Source organism: Pseudophryne corroboree, chromosome 5, assembly GCF_028390025.1.
Source record: "Pseudophryne corroboree isolate aPseCor3 chromosome 5, aPseCor3.hap2, whole genome shotgun sequence".
In the NCBI taxonomy this organism is placed as follows: Eukaryota; Metazoa; Chordata; class Amphibia; order Anura; family Myobatrachidae; genus Pseudophryne; species Pseudophryne corroboree.
Genome location: NC_086448.1, coordinates 214,341,299 through 214,363,806, shown reverse-complemented (window position 1 = coordinate 214,363,806; position 22,508 = coordinate 214,341,299).

The window sequence follows — 22,508 nt, the reverse complement described above, 5'->3', positions numbered from 1 at the left end:
GGATTAAGATATGGGATATAAAGAAGTAATCTATGCGTGACAGTGTGCCATGAGCGGCCGAGAGGCATGTGTATTCTCTGTCGGTGGGATTGAAAGCTCTCCAGACATCAGTGGTGTGGAGGGATGAGGCAAAGTGTGGTATACCAAATTTTGGTAAAGAGATGGGTTTAGAGGTAGTATTAGAGCGGTCAAGGAGCGGGGATGATATTAGATTAAGGTCCCCACCAATAAGTAATCTGTCATGAAGGTTAGGGGATAATTTGGTTATCAGAGTGGAAAAAAATGACTTTTTGAAGGTGTTGGGTGCGTATATGTTACATAGTACATACGGTGTGTCATGTAAGGTAGCTTGTGCTATGATAAATCTACCATTGGGGTCGGGTGTAACCCTAGTCACCTTTAAAGGTAGGGATGAACGGGCCAAAATTATAACTCCACGAGCCTTTGAAGAGAAGGGAGCTGCCGCCACAACCTTCCAACCCATGGTGCCGAGTTTATTCGACTCTAGTTCTGTCAGGTGTGTTTCTTGTAGGTATGCTAAATCTAAGTGTTGCTTATTGAGGTATTGCAGGATTTTTCGACGCTTGGCTGGGGAGTTTATGCCGCCCACGTTCAGAGAGCCCACCTTAAGGTGTGAGATTGTCATAAGTAAAAGTCACCAAGTAAAGAGGAGACAGAGAGAGGGATCTATGTAAGCCATATTTCAAGTATGTAGAAGAGTATAGATGATAGAAGAGGGGATAGAAGCGAAAGAGAAAAGAGAACAGAATTGTGTGAAACAAAACATATAGCAATAATGTCCTGTGTAGGACCTCACTAGGGGTTAGCCTAGGTGTTTGACGGCATGACCAGCATACCAACTTCCGATTCATCAATATAGAGGAAAGTATAACTTCGGGTGGACCCCAGCTACCCGGGGCAAACCCACCAGATCCTAACGATAGGGAGGGAACAAACCTTTTGTAATCATAATAAGCAGCTGCGTTAAAAAAAGGGGGGGGAGGGGAGGAGGGGGGGCAAGATGGGGGAAAAAAAAAGGGGGGGGGGATGACGAGCAGGGATTATTCTTAAACTCTGCAACTAAGAACTGTACATCATCAGTGACCTCAAGAGGCAGCACATCGACCCACGATATACTCAATCACTTATATCTTAATGTCAGAAAAATAATAAAACACAATCAAACAAAAACAAAAAAAAAACCCAGATGTAACAAGGAGGTGTTTGTGCCTGAGTAAACGAACTAAGATTAGTCTGCAAAGATTGGGCGTATATTTGGAACAATAGTGCCCATCATCAATGGTGAATATCAACCAACAATGGTAAAGAATCAGCCAAGCAGTTAGCTATAGTGTGAGCTCAGGAGGTTATTGGCTTATCCTAAAAACTATTTAAGTTGCTATGTAGTGTCAGAAATGTCCTCATGGTGCCCTTGAGCTTCATCTTTGAGGAATGCATCAGCGTCACCAGGGGTGGAGAAGTCATAAAAGGAATCCCCTATGAATATACGTAATTTTGCTGGATATTGGAGGGCAAATTTTCGTTTCATCTGCACCAGCTGAGCACAAATAGGTGAGAAGGCCTTCCTGGCCCGTGTGAGCTCAGGGGAGAAGTCCTGGAATATTAGCAACTTATTTTTTTACCATATTAGAGGGCGTATTTGTCTAGAGGCAGTCCATATGGCTTGCTTGTGAAGGTAGTTTAAGCAGCGTAAAATAACCACTCTGGGACGGGTGTCCGCTGGTCGCAGGTTGGGGCCAATTCTATGTACCCTTTCTATGACGATATCTTTGCAAACGTCTGAGACATGAAGCAGCTGCGGTAGCGTGTTGCTAACAAATCTCTAGAGTGCAGCATCTTTCACTGATTCAGGAATACCAATTATTCTCAAATTGTTTCTCCTGGATCGATTTTCAATATTATCGAGCTTGTTTAAAAGGTGATAATTTTCCTTTTGCAAGCGAATTATGTCGTGCTGCACATCAGCCATGTCGTGTGCTATTTTCCCCATATGTGTCTCGTTTGTGGTCACTCTGTGGGTGAGGTTTTTAAGCTGTGTGGAAATGTCATTTACAGCCTGTGACAAAAGGGGTCCCATCGTGGCCGTTATAGCTTGGACCAAATCAGAGTGTGTAATGGGGGAATCAGGGTGTCTCTGTGTGGCAGACTTATCTGTTTCAGGAGCAGCTTTCTTGTGTGCCGGAGACGCTGGCGGGGAGTCTGTGTCCGGCGCCATCTTTGATTCCGCTCTACGCTTCTCCTGCCGAAACAACTGCGTGCGGGCGGAGGTGGACGGAGCGAGAAACTTCTCCATGCACTGGGGAATGGTGTGGAGGTTCTTCCCTGGTCAGTGGAGGCTCCGGTGAGCCGTTATAAGCTGATTGCGGTGGGTTCGTCCCGGGAGCCGCACGGACACGCTGTTCACAGCATGAACCCGGAACCGGAAGTGGGGGAATATTATACTTTTAATCAAAGCTATCCTACCCAGCAGTGACAACGGTAATAATTTCCATGAGTCCAGTAATTTTGCAATTTGAGAGATGATCGGGGAGAAGTTAAAGTGATATAAAGGTGACAGTGACAAAGGGATATATATACCTAAGTATTTAAATTGAGTATGGGTAACACGGAAATGACTGAACGCGGGGTCTAAAAGATCGAAGGCACTAAGGCCCAGGAGCGGTAGAGGTTCAGATTTACGGAAGTTGATTTTATAACCCGCAAATGACCCAAACATAGACAATATCGATATTAGATTTGGAATGGAGGTTTTGGGATCTGAGACAAAAAGCAGCATATCGTCTGCAAAGAGGGATAACATTAAATCAGACTGACCCAAGGTAATCCCTTTAAAGCTGTCAGAAGAGCGAAAAACTATAGCAAGCAGTTCGAACGCAATTCGATAAATCTGGAAAGGAGAAGAAAAATAGTCATTCCTGGACACCTGGGTAAGGGGGGAGGAGTAAAGAACTTTCAGCAAAGAGATAAAATTCCCCGGGAATCCAAACCTCGTAAGAGTGTGAAATAAATGGTCCCAGGTAACTAGGTCAAACGCCTTCTCTGGGTCCATAGAAATAATAGCTTGATGGGAAGGGTTCGCAGAGAAGGCGGCTGACTGTAGCACCGCGATCACCTTACGTATGTTAACAGTGGAGTCAAAGAAAAAAGCGTGTAGTCCTCCTTACAAAGTGCTTCCACAACTGCAGCTGTTCTCCTTTGTTTGTGGCAGGTCAGCTTAAACTACCCAGATTACAGATTTAAAGAGATAGGATCAAATTTAGGAGAAGTACAGCGCTGTTCTCAATATATTTCCAGGGACTACCCAGTTCCCACATATAATCACTTATAATGTTCACTTCCACCACATTAAATATGGGTTTGAAAAAAAGTCCAGCATATAACCGTCAATAAATGTAAAAAGTAAAACTTCCTTTATTTAAAATATCCATTTAAAATCTCCTTTCTCAATGATGCATGGTGCAACTTCAGCAGGAGTAACGGAACATACGTTTGGTTCTATAGATGCACCCAAATATGGAGCTCACCAGATCCTTCGGACGCCGTTGTTGTTACGGTGCTTGCTACTACAGGATTTGCTTTATCTGTGGATACTAAACTTCCACCGCTAGCTGTCCTTTGATCATGAGCCTCCCAGCGCTGCAGGCGCCGCCAAACTTCTCCGCTCTCCTCCTTCAAAGACGCTCCCTGCTGTGTACGGATAGTGACCAGGTTCATCTGCAGCAGGTGTAATGAATAAATATCTTCGATCTTTTCTTTTCTCAATTCAAATGCTCACAAGAATTACCTTTGCAAAACGAGTGCAATAAGCTCAGCAAAGCCTATCATGAGCAGTCCCTCATCTGTGTTGTACAGAGATTTTTTTCTGTCACATCATACTCTGTCCCAGAGGCAGAACTCTGGGAGGCAACGGAGTCATCTGCCGCCGGGCTCCTGCTCTGAAGGGGGGCACCTTTCCTCCCATTCTGTGACACCATTGAATTAAGTTAATTGATAGCTGTCGTTGTCTTTTCAGTGGCCGACTTCCTCACTGGTCCCTGCACCTTACAAATCACACCCTCTTTATTATACTGAATATACACATTTTACAAGTATCACACCCAGGATTAGAACCCACAATCTATTACACTCAGGGCCGGCTCTACCATTAGGCAGCTTTAGGCGGCTGCCTAGGGGCGCCGGCTCCTGGAGGGCGCCACTAAATTAATCTAGCAAAATACTGAAGGATGAATCTGTGTGTGGCCTCCTCCTTACACTGCGCTGGCTGCTGCTGCGGGTCTAATCAGGTGCAGCCGTCGCTAACAGGCTATACCACAGAGTGCCTCAGCGCTTCCTCCATGCTAACAAGTGTAACATCAAGTCATGTGGAGGCACATAGGAAGCAGATGTAACTATGGCTCCCTAGGGGTGTCCCCACGGAGTCACTAATTAACTTACACATAATAACACAATAAGGAGCATACAAATATATCTATATATGTATATAATACTGTACGCGTGTATACACATACAATTAAATATCCCACCAGACCCCATATATACAGATGCAGGATAGATAGATAGATAGATAGATAGATAGATAGATAGATAGATAGATAGATAGATAGATAGATAGATAGATAGATAGATAATTATCCCAGCACTCAGCAAAAAAAAATGTAATTGGCCTCGGTGTCTTATACAATTGGCAACATGCCAGCTAGCATGTATACATAGGCAGAAAGAACGGTCATCACTCAAGGATTTGAAAGTAAAAGTTCTGTATATAGGGCCTAATTCTGAGTTGATTGCAGCAGCAAATTTGTTAGCAGTTGGGCAAAACCATGTGCACTGCAGGTGTGGCAGATATAACATGTGCAGAGAGAGTTAGATTTGGGTGGGGTGTATTCAAGCTGAAATCTAAATTGCAGTATAAAAATAAAGCATCCAGTATTTACCCTGCACAGAAACAAAATAACCCACCCAAATCTAACTATCTCTGCAAATGTTATATCTGCCCCCCCTGCAGTGCACATGGTTTTGCCCAATTGCTAACAAACTTGCTGCTGCGATCAACTCAGAATTACCCCCATTGTGAACAAAGTCACGAAAATAATTTTTTTCACTGTAAAGTCCATGAGTGTTGTTTCTTCTTTCTGTATATGTATAATAATGCAATATACCCTAGTCCACCTAGTGGCCACCTGCATCTCCCCTCCGAAAGGTGGGGGGTTTGTAAGTTAGGGGGCGCTAGCATGGAGATTTGCCTAGGGTGCATAGAGACCTTGCACCGGCCCTGATTACACTGGAAACATGCACCTTACTGATGAAGCGGTTTGCTCCTGTATAGGAAATATGAGAATTTTAACTATATGAAGATACTTCTCTGACAATTACACGTAACTTCATACAGTTAGAATTCTGATGCTTCCTCTACTGGAGCAAATAACTCCATCAGTAAAGTGTCTGCTGTTAGTGTAACAGGTCATGGGTTCTAATTCTGGGTATGACTGCTAAGAAATGTATGCTTTAAAATAAAAGACAATTAAATGTATAAATACAGTATATAATTTTTTTTCAGAACACTCCATATACACACACAAACACACACACACACACACACACACACACACACATATACACATGCACACATACATACATATATTCTTAATATAGGAAATATCTTGCCTCCGGGCAACTGTGGCAAACTTACGCCACTGCTCTGTCCCATTGAGCTTGTAATTGTAAGGCCCGTACATACTGGGCGATTTTGTTAGCAATATCGCTGTGTATGTTGCTGACAACGGCAGATACGCTTCCTGGGGGTTGTTAACGACCCCTTCTGTCTTCTGTACATGCAGCAGAATCTGAAGATATCGTCAGATGCTGCATGTTCGGGCCAGCCGCGGCATGGCGTCACTGTGTGATATCGCTAGCGATATCGCACAGTGTGTATGCACACTGGGAGTAATTCAGAGTTGATTTTGTTAGCAGATGGGAAAAACCATGGAGGTCATTCCGAGTTGTTCGCTCGCAAGCGGATTTTAGCAGATTTGCTCATGCTAAGCCGCCGCCTACTGGGAGTGAATCTTAGCATCTTAAAATTGCGAACGATGTATTCGCAATATTGCGATTACACACCTCGTAGCAGTTTCTGAGTAGCTTCAGACTTACTCGGCATCTGCGATCAGTTCAGTGCTTGTCGTTCCTGGTTTGACGTCACAAACACACCCAGCGTTCGCCCAGACACTCCTCCGTTTCTCCGGCCACTCCTGCGTTTTTTCCGGAAACGGTAGCGTTTTTTCCCACACGCCCATAAAACGGCCTGTTTCCGCCCAGTAACACCCATTTCCTGTCAATCACATTACGATCGCCAGACCGATGAAAAAGCCGTGAGTAAAATTACTAAGTGCATAGCAAATTTACTTGGCGCAGTCGCAGTGCGGACATTGCGCATGCGCATTAAGCGGAAAATCGCTGCGATGCGAAGATTTTTACCGAGCGAACAACTCGGAATGAGGGCCCATGTGCACTGCAGGTGTGGCAGTGATAACATTTGCAGAGAGAGTTAGATTTGAGTGGGTTAATTTGTTTCTGTGCAGGGTAAATACTGGCTGCTTTTTTTTTACACTGCAATTTAGATTTCAGTTTGAACACACCCCACCCAAATCTATCTCTGTCTGCACATGTTATATCTGATTCCTCCCCCCCCCCACTCCGACCCCTACGCACGCAGCGATGCGAATGGGTCAGGACTGTGCCTGCACGGAGCACGCGCATCATTGCCCAGTGACGGCTGTCGCCGTGCAGCGACGCCGCCAGCGGAAAAAGTAATCGCAGCGGTGATAGCAAGTAGACTGACAGGCGGGAGGCGTTCCGGGGTGTCAACTGACCGTTTTCCAGGCGTCACGAGGCAAACGCAGGCATGTCCAGGCGTTTGGAGGGCAGATGTCTGACGTCAATCCTGCACCTTCGTAGCTGGATCCGTCGCACAGGGTAAGTAAGTCTAACCCTGGTCTTGTTTTGCAGGAAACTTTTTTTAGCAGCCCTGCTATGCTAAAATACACTCCCCCGTAGGCGGTGTCAAGTTGATCGCACGAGCAGCAAAAAGTTGCTACATGCGATCAACTGGAAATGAGGGCCTTGGTTTTGCCCAACTACTAACAAATTTGCTGCTGCGATCAACTCTGAATTAGGCCCATTGTCAGCAGCCCGGCCCAGGAGGGTAAACACTTGGCGATATTGCTCCTGGAGCAAATCGCTTAGTGTGTACAGGCCTTAAAGCAGCAAACACACTATAAGGTTATCTGTCCAATTCTTCTGCTTGGAGCGAAAATCCGATAATGTATGGCAGCAAATGACAATTGTCCATTTGATCCCAAAAGCCAGAAAATGGGCAAAAATGGTTGATTAGATAAACTGGTTAAATCAAATGGATTTAACCAATTTGTCTGAACGTCCATTTTTGGCTTTTTTCCAGTGTTTGGGAACAAATGGTCAATTGTCATTTGCTCCCATACATTTTCATTCCAACCAAAAAGATTGGGCAGATAATCTTATAGTGTGTATTCAACTTAATTATCATGCCACAGGTATAAAACACCAGGGCTGATTATAGATGAATCTACTTACTTACCATTATGTCTTTGGACATTGGGGGTCATTCCGAGTTGTTCGCTCGTTGCCGATTTTCGCTATGCTGCGATGTGTTGCAAATTGCGCATGCGCAAGGCACGCAGGGCGCATGCGCTTAGTTATTTAACACAAAACTTAGCAGTTTTGCTGTGGCTTTTGCGGTGCTTTTCAGTCGCACTGCTGTTCGGTAAATGATTGACAGGAAAGGGGAGTTTCTGGGCAGCAACTCAGCGTTTTCCCGGCGTTTGCTAACACACGCAGGCGTGTCAGGGAAAAACGCGGGAGTGTCTGGAGAAATGGGGGAGTGGCTGGCTGAACGCAGGGCGTGTTTGTGACGTCAAACCAGAAACTAAACGGACTGAGCTGATCGCAATCTGTGAGTAGGTCCGGAGCTACTCAGAAACTGCTAAGAATTACTTAGTAGCAGTTTTGCTAATTTTTCGTTCGCTATTCTACTAAGCTAAGATACACTCCCAGAGGGCGGCAGACTAGCGTTTGCAATGCTGCTAAAAGCAGCTAGCGAGCGAACAACTCGGAATGAGGGCCATTGAGGGAAACGAAAGTTCTCAGTAGAAACTCACACATAATATACAATACATAGAGAACTTACAGACTGTGCACTCATCATTGCAAAAATTAAAATCAGTCCCAAAAAAAAAAACTTGCTGTGAATCACACAAAGGGGGAGATGAATTAAATCTTGGAGAGAAATTGAATACCAACCAATCAGCTTCTAAGTGTCATTTTACAGGCTGTACTAGAAAATGACAGAAGCTTACTTGTTAGTACTTTATCTCTCTCAGATTTGATAAATATAACCTAAAGTCACACCCCTTTCTTTATTCCAATAAACACAGTGGTGCAAGTAGAAATATTTACTTAGAGGTACTGAGTGCCGAAAAATGGGCGTGGTCACGTGTTGTGAGGGGGCCTGGTCACATGCTGCTGGTGGGAGCGGCTACATGACACTAGCAGCGTGGCCACACGACATCCCCTTTTTGGGGGGGAATCTGGAGGCAAGGCTAAAAATATATAGTAATGCCTCCATTATAATAGAAATATATAGTGATACCTCCAGTATAATAGAAATATATAGTAATGCCCCAAATTTAATAACAATATATATTAATGCCTCCATTATAACAGGAAAATACAGCAACTGTTGAACTCCCAGTAGGCAGTAACCCTGACAAAGTGGGAAGAGCCGTCATGCTGCCAGTCACCATGGTCTTGTTGTTTTGTGGCACATTATAATTGTGCTAATTGTGGTAATGGCAAAGTGTGTAGCAGGTGGTATTGCGTACCCACTACCAAATTCTTAAGGGTACTCCGTACCAGGGAAGTGCGGTGAGGTAAATGGCTCAGGAGGCACTGGCTAGCACCAGAGCCAGATTTACACGCAATATATTAGCCAAAGGGTACATCTGGGCATTAAACACAGGTGCAGCAGTCTAAACTCCTGGAAATTTGGTGCGCTTTGATCAGAGATGTGCGGAAAGGTTAGGTAGGTGAGGAACTGCCTCACCTGCCATAGACTTTTTACTCCAGAGTTTTGGCTATAAATATGATTAGAATAATGCAAAGAAGATATTTCAAACAAATTATTTGTATTTTTCATATACTTTATACAGTCAAAACTCTGGCACAAACATTAGTATGACAGAAAAGGCTCTGCCTCACCTACCTCACCCCACCGCACGTCACTGCTCCATACCCAAGTGTACCCGCATACTTGCACCGCTGAATAAACATGACTGGTGTGCAGTTTGAACCTGGTCACCCAATTCCCAGTCTGTTAGAAAACTGAACAAATAGTTGAGCTAATCTCTTAATAGCAATAGTAAGTGAGGGGGAGTGGGGGGTGGCAGGTGCTCATGACATAACAACTAAATGTATAAGGACTAGCAGAAGGATGTGAGGATGAGAGCAGGAAAGTACAGTACATTAGGTAAACCAATGACAATGATTTATAATTATGAAGGAAATGAAAAAACCTCCAAAATATTAAGCTCAGACTACACTGATTAAGCACCTGCATAGGCTAAACTGTCGGATAAACTGCCAATTCAGAAAATGAAAAATGACAAGGTGCCTTTGTGTTATCTTCGCAGTTTTTCAGTGTAGCAAATATTGTTGTTCTATTTCCTCTGGGAAAATTTACAGTAATGAGTCTTGTTGCAGCAGTAAAAGCAAAGCCCCGCTGTGTGCTGCTTATTACGGGATGTCAGCGCAGGACACAATTCATGTTGAGCCTCATGGCAGTCACCAATATAGGAAGAAGCAGTTGCAACGCTTTGTATTTAGATCACTTGAAAGAGGACAACAACCCCCCGGTGATTTACAGTGAAGTCTGTGGATAAATATATTGAGGTACACATTAAAGAGCAATATAGTGTAAATATGACACCATTTCATACCTCCCAACTTTTAAAAATGCACGAAGAGGGACAGCGGCGCGTGTGAAGCGCACGCGTCCGAAAATGGGCATGGTCTATCTGAAAGGGGGCATGGCCTCGCAGCAGAGCCACGATCACGATTCATGCCCCCTTTGACCATCACTGAGGGGGCATGCCCAGCGCTCTGTGAGCTGCTGGCATGCCCCCTCCCCCTCTGTCACCTGTGAATAGACACTGTGCACATGTGCACAGCGTCTATTCACCGCTGCTCTGCTAAGCAGAGCAGCAGTGACGGGGGCCTCCCAACAGCCCCCCCCCCCTCTTCACCGCGGGACACTGCGACCCACAAATGGGACAGCGGGACAGTCCAAAAAAAATGGGACTGTCCCACGAAAATTGGGATAGTCGGCAGGTATGCCATTTGGATAGAGATACTAATACAAAGCATTTTAATGCTAAAGCTAGATTTAAGCACAAAAGTTGCCTACTGTCAAAATCAAAATTTAAAAATCATTTTATACATGTACTATTTACTGTTCAAACTATGTGATCACAAATAATATTAAGTAATACGGTAGTAAATCAAAGAGGATCTGCTACCAATTTTATTTTATTTTTTTGCTTGTTTCTTGAGTAGCAGAACTACAGTATTACTCCCTCCAATGCAAGAGACAAGGAATTACTGGAGTGACACTTCCTCCTCAGTGTAGGGGCAGGAATTATTACAGGAAGTGAGAGATTATAGACACTCAACGCCCACAACTGGAGACAAGCCAAGTGTTGGACAGATAAGACTCTCGACTTACACACAATTAAAAGTACACTACCACAGAAGACAACATACATTTATTTGAATTTGGTTATAGAAGCCCATAAGCTGCTTAAGCACAGTACGATGGCTTACCTGTGGCCTGATTCACAGATGGACGCAACTGCATACTCAATTGTCATTTTGTATGCAGCGGACTTGCAAAAATATAGTAATGACTCTGATGCCGTCTTGTGCATAGAGACGCCCAGTTACAGCATCTCACATCCAACGCTCACTTACAAAAGCAGAAACATCAAGTGCACCATCGGACCACTGAGCCACCCTATGTTGTCTCAGATTTAGTGTCACACTTAAGATGCCCAGGCCAGCTAACTACAAATTAATTTGGTGTGGCTGTATACGGCACACCCAGAAAACAGCTATGACATGCCTGCATTCTTCTAGTCAGAGGATTTATTAGCAAAGTGAGGGACTGGCAGTCAGTGTTTGGGGGAGGTTACGGGGAAGGAGATTTATATATAAGTAGTAATGAGCATCATTGTGTAAGGCACAAAAACTATATAAAACACATAGCACGGAACACATTATTTATTTATTTGCTTTTGGGAAGGATTTATGTTTATTTCTCAATACCATCAAGTTGGTGGCCCAGGTAAAGCAACTGCAAACATACAATTTAAATTTGAACATCAGGAGTGCACTCACCCCTTCTTAAGGTGGGCACCATCATACCCACCTACAACTCAAAGGGTTGCGCTCCTCCAAACCACAGGTCGCAAAGCAAGAAACTCCTCCCTAACTTAACAGACGACTGATTAAAACATATGCGCTGCCATCAATCAGCTTGAGAGGAGCCTTCATGATTCATCAGCATCAAAAGGTTATGTAACATTATAAGCACTCCACTGCCGATACCGAGGAAGGAGTCTACTGCCTATGCCGAGGAAAATACCTGCTGACTATACCGAGGCAGGTGTCTGCTGCCTATACCAAGGAATGTGCCCGCTGCCTATACTGAGGAAGGTGTATGCTGCCCACACCAAGAAAGTGTATGCTGCCTATACCAAGGCTGGTGCCCAATGCCTATACTGAGGAAGGTGTCTACTGCCTAGGCAGAGAAAGGTACCCGCTGCCTATACCAAGGCAGGTGTCTGCTCCCTATACCTGCGGAAGGTGCCTGCTGCCTATACTGAGGAAGGTGCCCTTTGCCTATACTGAGGCAGGTCTCCGCTGCCTATACCAAGGAATGTGCCCGCTGCCTATACTGAGGCAGGTGTATGCTGCCCACACCAAGAAAGTGTATGCTGCCTATACTGAGGCAGGTGTCTGCTGCCTTTAATGAGGCAGGTGCCCGTTGCCTATACCGAGGCATGTGCCCACTGCCTCTATCCAGGCAGTTAACTGCTGCCTATACCGCAGAAGGTGTATGCTGCCTATACTGAGGAAGGTGCCCGCTGCCTACACTGAGGCAGTTATTCATTGACTATACCAAGAATAGTGTCTGCTGTCTATACTGAGGAAAGTGTCCACTGCCTATACCTGTCTACAAGTGCTTGCTGCTTATACCTAGGAAGGTGTCCACTGCCTTTACTGAGGAAGGTGTCCACTGCCTATACTGAGGCAGGTGTCTGCTGCCTATACAGAAGAAGGCGTTTGCTGCCTATACCGAGGATTTATCCATATGAGGTCTCCAGCCTCTGTCCTGTCATTTGACCTTCTTTCTTATGTAAGTAACCCTAACCCTGTGTCAGCCTGCAGTAACTTTCCCTGTCACAATTTTCACCATCACACCCCGATGCACAATAAAGGGACCAGGAATAACTTCACCTATATCTTCACAATCTAATACCGCTTATAATTATCACTATTATTTAGAATTCCTGCTTCTTTATTCTCTTTGGTGGGCATATTTCTTTAATATAACCCAAGTTAATTCATATATATTTAAAAAGATGAAGATGTGCTCCTTTTCCATACAGCCGTACTGGTCATGTGTGACTTGGATGCCCCTGCACTTGTGATAACTTGGGATAACCATACTCTCCTTGACCGGCAAGAAGTTTTTAGGTGTCTAACTGAGCCAAATGTTGTTGGCATTGCCATAGCTATCTATATGACTATCTATCTTTTGAATGCAGCCTAGATATAGATTACTAACAGTAGGGACATTTTGTCAGTGACATATATTGAAAACCTTTGGCTGTACCTGGAAATGATGGATATTTGGCAACTACTTGATGGTATACACACCACGGAATTGCAAATACTGAAGCAGCCCATCTATGATCATTACTATGAATAGGCACAGACTACCTTCTGTCCCCTTCAAAGAAAACACAGCTACAACAGTAAGCATAAGTGACACAAGCATGGGAAATCGTAGATCTTTCTTCAAATAGACATTTTCTGACTACTGTATATATAATGTTGTGACACAATTTAAAAATGTCTATTAAAATAAATAAATGTCCTGGTTTCTTTTTTTTTTCTCTTTAAGGAGACGACAGGATCTCTATTCGCCTCCAGTCATTTAATTATTAGACACAGGCACGTACAAGGATAGGAATCTGAGAAGAGGATGGGACTACTAATGAATCAATTTGTCTGCAGAACTTACATCTTTTCGTGCAGTTTCAGTATACTGCATATAACTAGGATGATTAGAAACTTTAGTTTTATGTTAGAATTTAGATGAGGTTATGTTTGTTTTGATTGTTTTATCTTTATTTGCATTTAGAGAATTTGATATAGTTGATGTTTTAGTTTGTCTTATTTTAGTAAGCCTAGTAATTAGTTTGTTACTTTTCTTTTATTTTTTTACACAGTAGCTTAAACTTCGTTAAGCATTTTCTTCCTTTGTTTTAGTAATGAGCTGGAGGTTGAATAGGATCCACCTTGGCAGCCGGCCCAATACTTTCCCAGCCCCAAATATAGTAGATGTGACCAGGGAGAAGCAAATCAGACACTGGGAGTAGCGGCACCTCCTGCTGATGTCAACTGCAGTTATTGCACTTGGGTGGGGGTGGGGCTCTTTTTAGTCAAAAAAGGAGATATCTCTGCTTCTCGCTATTTATCAGAAGAGTTACCACACAGAAACCATTGATTTCTCATAGGGGCCCTTTGATTTAGTAGTGTAGTGCTTTTCTACAGACAGTTTTGACTGTGTTTGCAATTTATCAAACTGCTATTTTTATAGCAGATTGTAAAAAAAAAAAAAAAAAAAATAGGAGCCCCATCTCAGGATACTGTTCCGAATTCATACAAGTTCCGCCAATGTCTGGGTGTTTCTTACAAAGTATCAGGGGCGTAGGGAGGGTGGAACAAGTGGAGCTTGAGCACCAGGCGCCACTGGGGACAGAAGGCACTGACTCACTGCACAGCTGAGAGCCGGGATCTTGGGCAGGGATAGGAGTAGATGACTAGAAGATAGGAAAGGGGTGGCCACCAGACTGCCTGCATGTTGCATATCACTGATTGCACAGTGCAGAGAGTCCAGTGCAGTGCAGTGCAGTGTGGTGTGTTGTTAGGGATGAAGGGAGGTTTGAAGGCTTGTCAGAAGAACTTTCATGGCTGTCAGGGATCTGCATTCAGTGATCTGGAACATGCAGGCAGTGTGGTGGCCACCCCTTCCCTTTCCTCAGTCCTTTCCTTCTACCCACGGTGGTCCAGCCTGTCAATCACATAGAAGCTCCGCCCCTCCAGGCTGGAACGAGGAGCTGCTCTGCTGCTGCCCTCTTGGTGAGAATGAATGTGTATATACTGTGTGTTTATGTGTATATGTCTGTGTTTGTGTGTAAATGTGTTTGTGTGTAAATGTGTGTGTATATGTCTGTGTGCTAATGTGTATACATGTATGTGTATGTTTGTGTATATATATATCTCTGTATACAGTATGTGTGAGTATATGTGTGTGTTTATGTATGTCTGTGTGTATATATGTATATGTCTGTGTATATCTGTGTGTATATATTTGTGTGTTTATGTGTGTTTGTATATATCTGTGTATACTGTATTTGTGTGTTTATGTATGTCTGTGCCTAAATGTGTGTGAATCTAAGTATGTAATTATGTATGTATGTATTTATGTATTTGTGTGTGGTGGTGGGTGGGGGCGCCGTGACATGACCCTGCTCCGGGTGTCATGTCTCCACGCTACACCTCTGCAAAGTATTGTATGTGTACAACCCTCCTCTTTTTGTTCATGCAGAGTACAAAATGTTACAAGACTTACTGAGCACATATACAAAGTATGGAGCCACAAGGAAAATGCAGGTCTACAGGAAACGTGCAGTAGAAGCAGAAACACTTGGTAATTAGCACTAGAGCAACAGGATGTAATTGTGCTAACAGGCCAAATTAAGAGTCAGTCATAAGGTGTTACCTAAGGTTACCACCCATCTGGGATTGAGCTGAACAATCAGGAGATTAGAATATGATTCCGAATCGGGGGTGTCCGCAATCCCAGAAAAACTGTGTCCTGGTAGCCTGCCACCAATATTCAGGCCCCCTCTGCTCCATTGCTAACAGGCCAAATTAAGAGTCAGTCATAAGGTGTTACCTAAGGTTACCACCCATCTGGGATTGAGCTGAACAATCAGGAGATTAGAATATGATTCCGAATCGGGGGTGTCCGCAATCCCAGAAAAACTGTGTCCTGGTAGCCTGCCACCAATATTCAGGCCCCCTCTGCTCCATTCGTCCCACCTCCTCTCTTCCATCTTTGCCATCTCCTCTTCTACGGTACATCTGTGCAGCTTCCTTTCCACTGCCCAGCTCCCCTGGTGCATCCACTGAACTCCTTTACTTGATCTCTGCTCCATCCGCCAGAGATGTGTGATTGAATTTTGTGCTAAACTTGGAAAAAGTGGAAACTCATGCATACAGTGGAATTTGAACATACTGCTGCACATAAAACCATACAAACATTTGAATGTGCTTATCAGGCTGACCAGTGACATTTGCTGCATAAATCCATTAAGCCATACTTTGCTAGAGATCTGCCATTCTCTATACCAAAACCAAGGATGTTACATGACATAACTCTTTGTACATCTACAGGCATTACTGTGGCCTGCTTGTTTACTCACATTTTGTTCTTGACTGGCGGTGTGGGACTGTTGCCTTGAATCAGCAGTAGACAATATTAGAAACAAGTATTATTATGGTTGGACCATTAAATGGATCATTGTAGTGTGTTATAGATCTATGGAGGGATTACAGGCAGAGACATTTCAAGCAGGACCAACAGCTTTATGATAGGTTCCCATAGCAGAGTCTTTCCTACTGTACCAAATGGCCTGTCACTATAGCCATCTGAGTTACATCACTGTTGTCACTGCTGCATCCTCTGCTTCTGACCCATGTAACTGGATTTAGAAAAGGTGTCAGGACAGCACTGAGTTCCCCTCCATCCATGTGTGTTGATTTCTAAAAAGAAAATCCACTAAGGTTCTTTTATCTAAAATGAGTAATAGTCTGGTTTGTGACTTGCATTTGGAAGTTTTATAAAATTGGATTAATATAAAGATCTTCTCCAACCTTTATGCTATTAGATAAAAATCATGTGTTCCCCAATATTAAACTATGCAAAACTTAATAATGGAGAATATGTACTATTTCTTGGAGAGTGATAAAGTGGAGAGAGATAAAGTACCGGCCAATCCACTCCTAACTATTATGTAACTATCAGGCTGTGTTTGAAATATGATATTTAGCAGCTGATTGTTTGGTAGTTTATCTCTCTCCACTTCATCACTCTCCAAGGTTAAGAACACCTGCCCAATGGCCCTCATTCCGAGTTGTTCGCTCGGTAAAAATCTTCGCATCGCAGCGATTTTCCGCTTAATGCGCATGCGCAATGTTCGCACTGCGACTGCGCCAAGTAAATTTGCTATGCACTTAGTAATTTTACTCACGGCTTTTTCATCGTTCTGGCGATCGTAATGTGATTGACAGGAAATGGGTGTTACTGGGCGGAAACAGGCCGTTTTATGGGCGTGTGGGAAAAAACGCTACCGTTTCCGGAAAAAACGCAGGAGTGGCTGGAGAAACGGAGGAGTGTCTGGGCGAACGCTGGGTGTGTTTGTGACGTCAAACCAGGAACGACAAGCACTGAACTGATCGCAGATGCCGAGTAAGTCTGGAGCTACTCAGAAACTGCTACGAGGTGTGTAATCGCAATATTGCGAATACATCGTTCGCAATTTTAAGATGCTAAGATTCACTCCCAGTAGGCGGCGGCTTAGCATGAGCAAATCTGCTAAAATCCGCTTGCGAGCGAACAACTCGGAATGACCTCCAATATGTGGTAAACTATTAACTTGACCAATAAAATTATAAGACATTATTTCTTCCTCTCTTTTTAGGAGTGGAAAGACCTTGAATAGAATTCTCTGGCCTCTATGTTTGCCACTCTGTATAGATTTAGTGTGGTACGATCTCCTTACAGCAATTGAAGCACTTTATTCAAACTCATCAGTTAAACTATTGATGAATGGTATGATCTCGAGTACTATGGCACCAGACAGGGGTGTCTATTGTTTCCCTTCATTTTGTCCTAATAACACTGGCGTATTTATAATGGGTGCAGTGTGTGCGGTGCACACGGGCCCCTGTGGGTCCAGGGGGCCCACACCGCACACCCTGCACCCATTAATAGAAATACTTACCCTCTGGAGTCCTGTGGCACAGCAGCAGTGCTGCCAAAATCACTTGGAAAATGGCGCTGCGCCATTTTCCCGGTGTTTTGCACATGCGCAGTAGGTAAATCACTGGGAAAATGGCCGCCGAGCCATTTTCCCGGAGATCTGCGCATGCGCTGTAGTCTCTGGGACAGCGCTAGGGTCCCCTAGGGACCCTAGTGCCCAGAGTCTACACAATGCTGCCAGCTAGAGAGGAGGGGGCCCAGCCGGAGCCTGCACACGGGCCTCCTCCTCTCTAGAAACGCCCCTGCCTAATAATAAAACCTGTGATGGAGCTGATCAAAAGAATAAATCAGCAGAGGGCAAGGAATATATATATATACTCCTTAATTTCTTCCCCTCACAAATCCCTCATTAATCTTTATAAAACATTGGATTCATACTCTGAATCCATAATAATTGATATTGTCCAACGTCCCATGAGGCTCCCCAAAGATACAACTGAATTTAATTCCCTGCTTTTCAGATCCATAGCAGTGGCTCCCAAACTCAGGGGTCTACTTACTAAGCCTTGTATGGAGGTAAAGTGGACGGAGATAAAGTACCAGCAAATCAGCTTATTACTGTCATTTTTCAAACCCAGCCTGTGACATGGCAGTTAGGAGCTGATTGGCTGATACTTTATCTTCGTCCACTTTATCTCCATCCAAGGCATAGTAATTAGACCCCTCTGTTCTCAAGGACGCCTAACGGTCCAGGTTTTAGGTGTATCCATGGCTCAGCACAGATGATTAAATCAAAGTGACTGAGGTACTAATTAAGACACCTGTGGCCAAGCATGGATATACTAAAAAACATGCACCATTAGGGTGCCTTGAGGACCGAGTTTGGGAACCACTGTATAGTAGTAGAGAGATGGAAGCTGATGTTTACATGATTTAGGGCCTAATTCAACATGGATCACAAAAACAAAATCTTTCTCTAATAGGCAAAACCATGTGCAGTGCAGGTGGGGCGGATATAACATGTGCAGAGAGAGTTAGATTTGGGTGGGGTGTGTTCAAACTGAAATCTAAATTGCAGTGTAAAAATAAAGGAGCCAGTATTTACCCTGCACAGAAACAAAATAACCCACCCAACTCTAACTCTCTTTGCACATGTTACATTTGCCCAGGGGCGGATTGGTCCGCTGGGACACCATGCCAGACCTCCCTAGGCCGGTCGAGTTTTTCCTTCAATGGCCAGCCTCCTTCACTCACTGGGCTGGCTGCAGTGATTGGAGCTCAGCTCCGATCAGTCAGCGCTAGGTGAAAGCTTCTGAGCATGTGCAGAAGCTCAATGAAAAACCGGTGTGCCGTGCAGCAGTGCACCAACCCCACCCCCACCATCTCCGCTCACAGGCCTGGTGTCTCCAGTCCCACTGTTTCTGTTGTGTCCTGGTCTGGCTGCGGCGGCCACCCCAAAGCATAACAGCCAGCTGTAGGAAAGTAGGGGCTGTAGGAAAGTAGGGGTGGGCTGCATGCAAAGAAGTACGGCCGGTGACTGCCTCAGCCCGCCTACTATTGTCAACTGTGCGTGCTGACAGAGAAGCACTCAGCAGGAGCTCAGTTTCAGCTCCGTGAAGGCTGCCTGGTCGGGTGACTGATGTGGGTGAGCTGGATGTGATTACAGCTCCAAATGTTATTAATAAGGTACTGTGGTACCCTGACCCCCCCCCCCTCCCTCCTCACACTAACCCACCTTTCCCACAGCCTGACTCTAACCCTCCCCAGTGGTGCCTAACCCTAACCCCTCTCCCTGCAGCCTAAACCTAACCCTCCCTCCCCCCACAGCCTAACCCTCCCCGGGAGGTGCCTAACCCCCTCCTACCCGCAGCCTAACCCTCCCACCCCAGCAGCCTAACCCTAATCCTCCCTCTCTGTGCTGCCTCCGTAAGTAAGGGAAGCTCACGCCGCAGCAGCCAACAGGTGTTAGGACACAACAGCAGCCTGACTCATCTTCTCTCTGTCCCGGCATGAACAGGCTGTGACTTGCACTGTGTCCTCCTCCCATCCGGCAGCAGTGGGTCAGTGGCTTACACTGTGTGTCCCCTGCTCTCGCACCCAGCGGCTGTGACTTGCACTGTGCCCCACCCTTTCCCACCTGGTGGCTGCATTCAGGGAGACAAGGGACACACATCATGGGAAATCTAATCCGTCAGCATCAGTGTGTCTGTGTCAGCATCTGTCTGTGTGTCAGCACCAGTCTGTCAGCTCCAGTGTGCCAGCGTCTATGTGTCAGCATCTGTCTGTTTCAGCATCTGTCATTGTCTGTGTGTCAGTGTATCAGCATCTTTCTGTGTCAGAATCTGTCTGTGTGTCAGCATCTGTCTGTGTCAGAATCTGTCTGTGTGTCAGCATCTGTCTGTGTGTCAGCCTCTGTTTGTCAGCATCTGTCTGTGTGTCAGCCTCTGTTTGTCAGCATCTGGCTGTGTGTCAACGTCTATGTGTCCGCATCTGTCTGTGTGCCAGCATCAGTGTGTTGATGTATTTGTGTGTCAGCATCTGTCAGTGTCAGTGTGTTTGTGTGTCAGCCACCTAGACACAGTATCCCCATCCCCAACCCAGGGACATAAACTATCCACTCCATTTTATTATTGTGGATGCCAATGCACTTTTATATTTTACATGTGGAGGCCAATGTGCTTGTTTAATTTCCTATGGGGGCATTTTTTTTATTGTTCACTGTGGGGGGGAATTATTATTATTTTTTCACTGTGGGGGCCACTGTGTTTTTTCTGTGGGCCCACTATGTGTTTTTTTCTGTGGGGCCAATGTGTTTTAGTTTGAGTGTTCTGTGTTGCATTGCGCGTGCATCCAGATGCTGTTCGTACATATTTACAGTATGGATTCAGACACACACACCAAAAAGTGTATTAGAAATGTGTTGGGCTTCCTTAGGTGGTTACAGGGCGTTGGCTAACCAGATGCAGAGGTAACATAGTAAGCATGTGTTGCTGATAGTGATTATGTACCGAAATGCGGAATTAATCACATTGGAGGCCATACTCAGATGATCTGCACCTGGCATAGGGCTGGTGAACGTGTCAATGGTAGAGATGAGCGCCGGAAATTTTTCGGGTTTTGTGTTTTGGTTTTGGGTTCGGTTCCGCGGCCGTGTTTTGGGTTCGACCGCGTTTTGGCAAAACCTCACCGAATTTTTTTTGTCGGATTCGGGTGTGTTTTGGATTCGGGTGTTTTTTTCAAAAAACACTAAAAAACAGCTTAAATCATAGAATTTGGGGGTCATTTTGATCCCAAAGTATTATTAACCTCAAAAACCATAATTTACACTCATTTTCAGTCTATTCTGAATACCTCACACCTCACAATATTATTTTTAGTCCTAAAATTTGCACCAAGGTCGCTGGATGACTAAGCTAAGCGACCCTAGTGGCCGACACAAACACCGGGCCCATCTAGGAGTGTCACTGCAGTGTCACGCAGGATGTCCCTTCCAAAAAACCCTCCCCAAACAGCACATGACGCAAAGAAAAAAAGAGGCGCAATGAGGTAGCTGTGTGAGTAAGATAAGCGACCCTAGTGGCCGACACAAACACCGGGCCCATCTAGGAGTGTCACTGCAGTGTCACGCAGGATGTCCCTTCCAAAAAACCCTCCCCAAACAGCACATGACGCAAAGAAAAAAAGAGGCGCAATGAGGTAGCTATGTGAGTAAGATAAGCGACCCTAGTGGCCGACACAAACACCGGGCCCATCTAGGAGTGGCACTGCAGTGTCACGCAGGATGTCCCTTCCAAAAAACCCTCCCCAAACAGCACATGACGCAAAGAAAAAAAGAGGCGCAATGAGGTAGCTGTGTGAGTAAGATAAGCGACCCTAGTGGCCGACACAAACACCGGGCCCATCTAGGAGTGGCACTGCAGTGTCACGCAGGATGTCCCTTCCAAAAAACCCTCCCCAAACAGCACATGACGCAAAGAAAAAAAGAGGCGCAATGAGGTAGCTGTGTGAGTAAGATAAGCGACCCTAGTGGCCGACACAAACACCGGGCCCATCTAGGAGTGGCACTGCAGTGTCACGCAGGATGGCCCTTCCAAAAAACCCTCCCCAAACAGCACATGACGCAAAGAAAAATTAAAGAAAAAAGAGGTGCAAGATGAAATTGTCCTTGGGCCCTCCCACCCACCCTTATGTTGTATAAACAGGACATGCACACTTTAACCAACCCATCATTTCAGTGACAGGGTCTGCCACACGACTGTGACTGAAATGACGGGTTGGTTTGGACCCCCACCAAAAAAGAAGCAATTAATCTCTCCTTGCACAAACTGGCTCTACAGAGGCAAGATGTCCACCTCATCATCATCCTCCGATATATCACCGTGTACATCCCCCTCCTCACAGATTATCAATTCGTCCCCACTGGAATCCACCATCTCAGCTCCCTGTGTACTTTGTGGAGGCAATTGCTGCTGGTCAATGTCTCCGCGGAGGAATTGATTATAATTCATTTTAATGAACATCATCTTCTCCACATTTTCTGGATGTAACCTCGTACGCCGATTGCTGACAAGGTGAGCGGCGGCACTAAACACTCTTTCGGAGTACACACTTGTGGGAGGGCAACTTAGGTAGAATAAAGCCAGTTTGTGCAAGGGCCTCCAAATTGCCTCTTTTTCCTGCCAGTATAAGTACGGACTGTGTGACGTGCCTACTTGGATGCGGTCACTCATATAATCCTCCACCATTCTTTCAATGTTGAGAGAATCATATGCAGTGACAGTAGACGACATGTCCGTAATCGTTGTCAGGTCCTTCAGTCCGGACCAGATGTCAGCATCAGCAGTCGCTCCAGACTGCCCTGCATCACCGCCAGCGGGTGGGCTCGGAATTCTGAGCCTTTTCCTCGCACCCCCAGTTGCGGGAGAATGTGAAGGAGGAGATGTTGACAGGTCGCGTTCCGCTTGACTTGACAATTTTCTCACCAGCAGGTCTTTCAACCCCAGCAGACTTGTGTCTGCCGGAAAGAGAGATCCAAGGTAGGCTTTAAATCTAGGATCGAGCA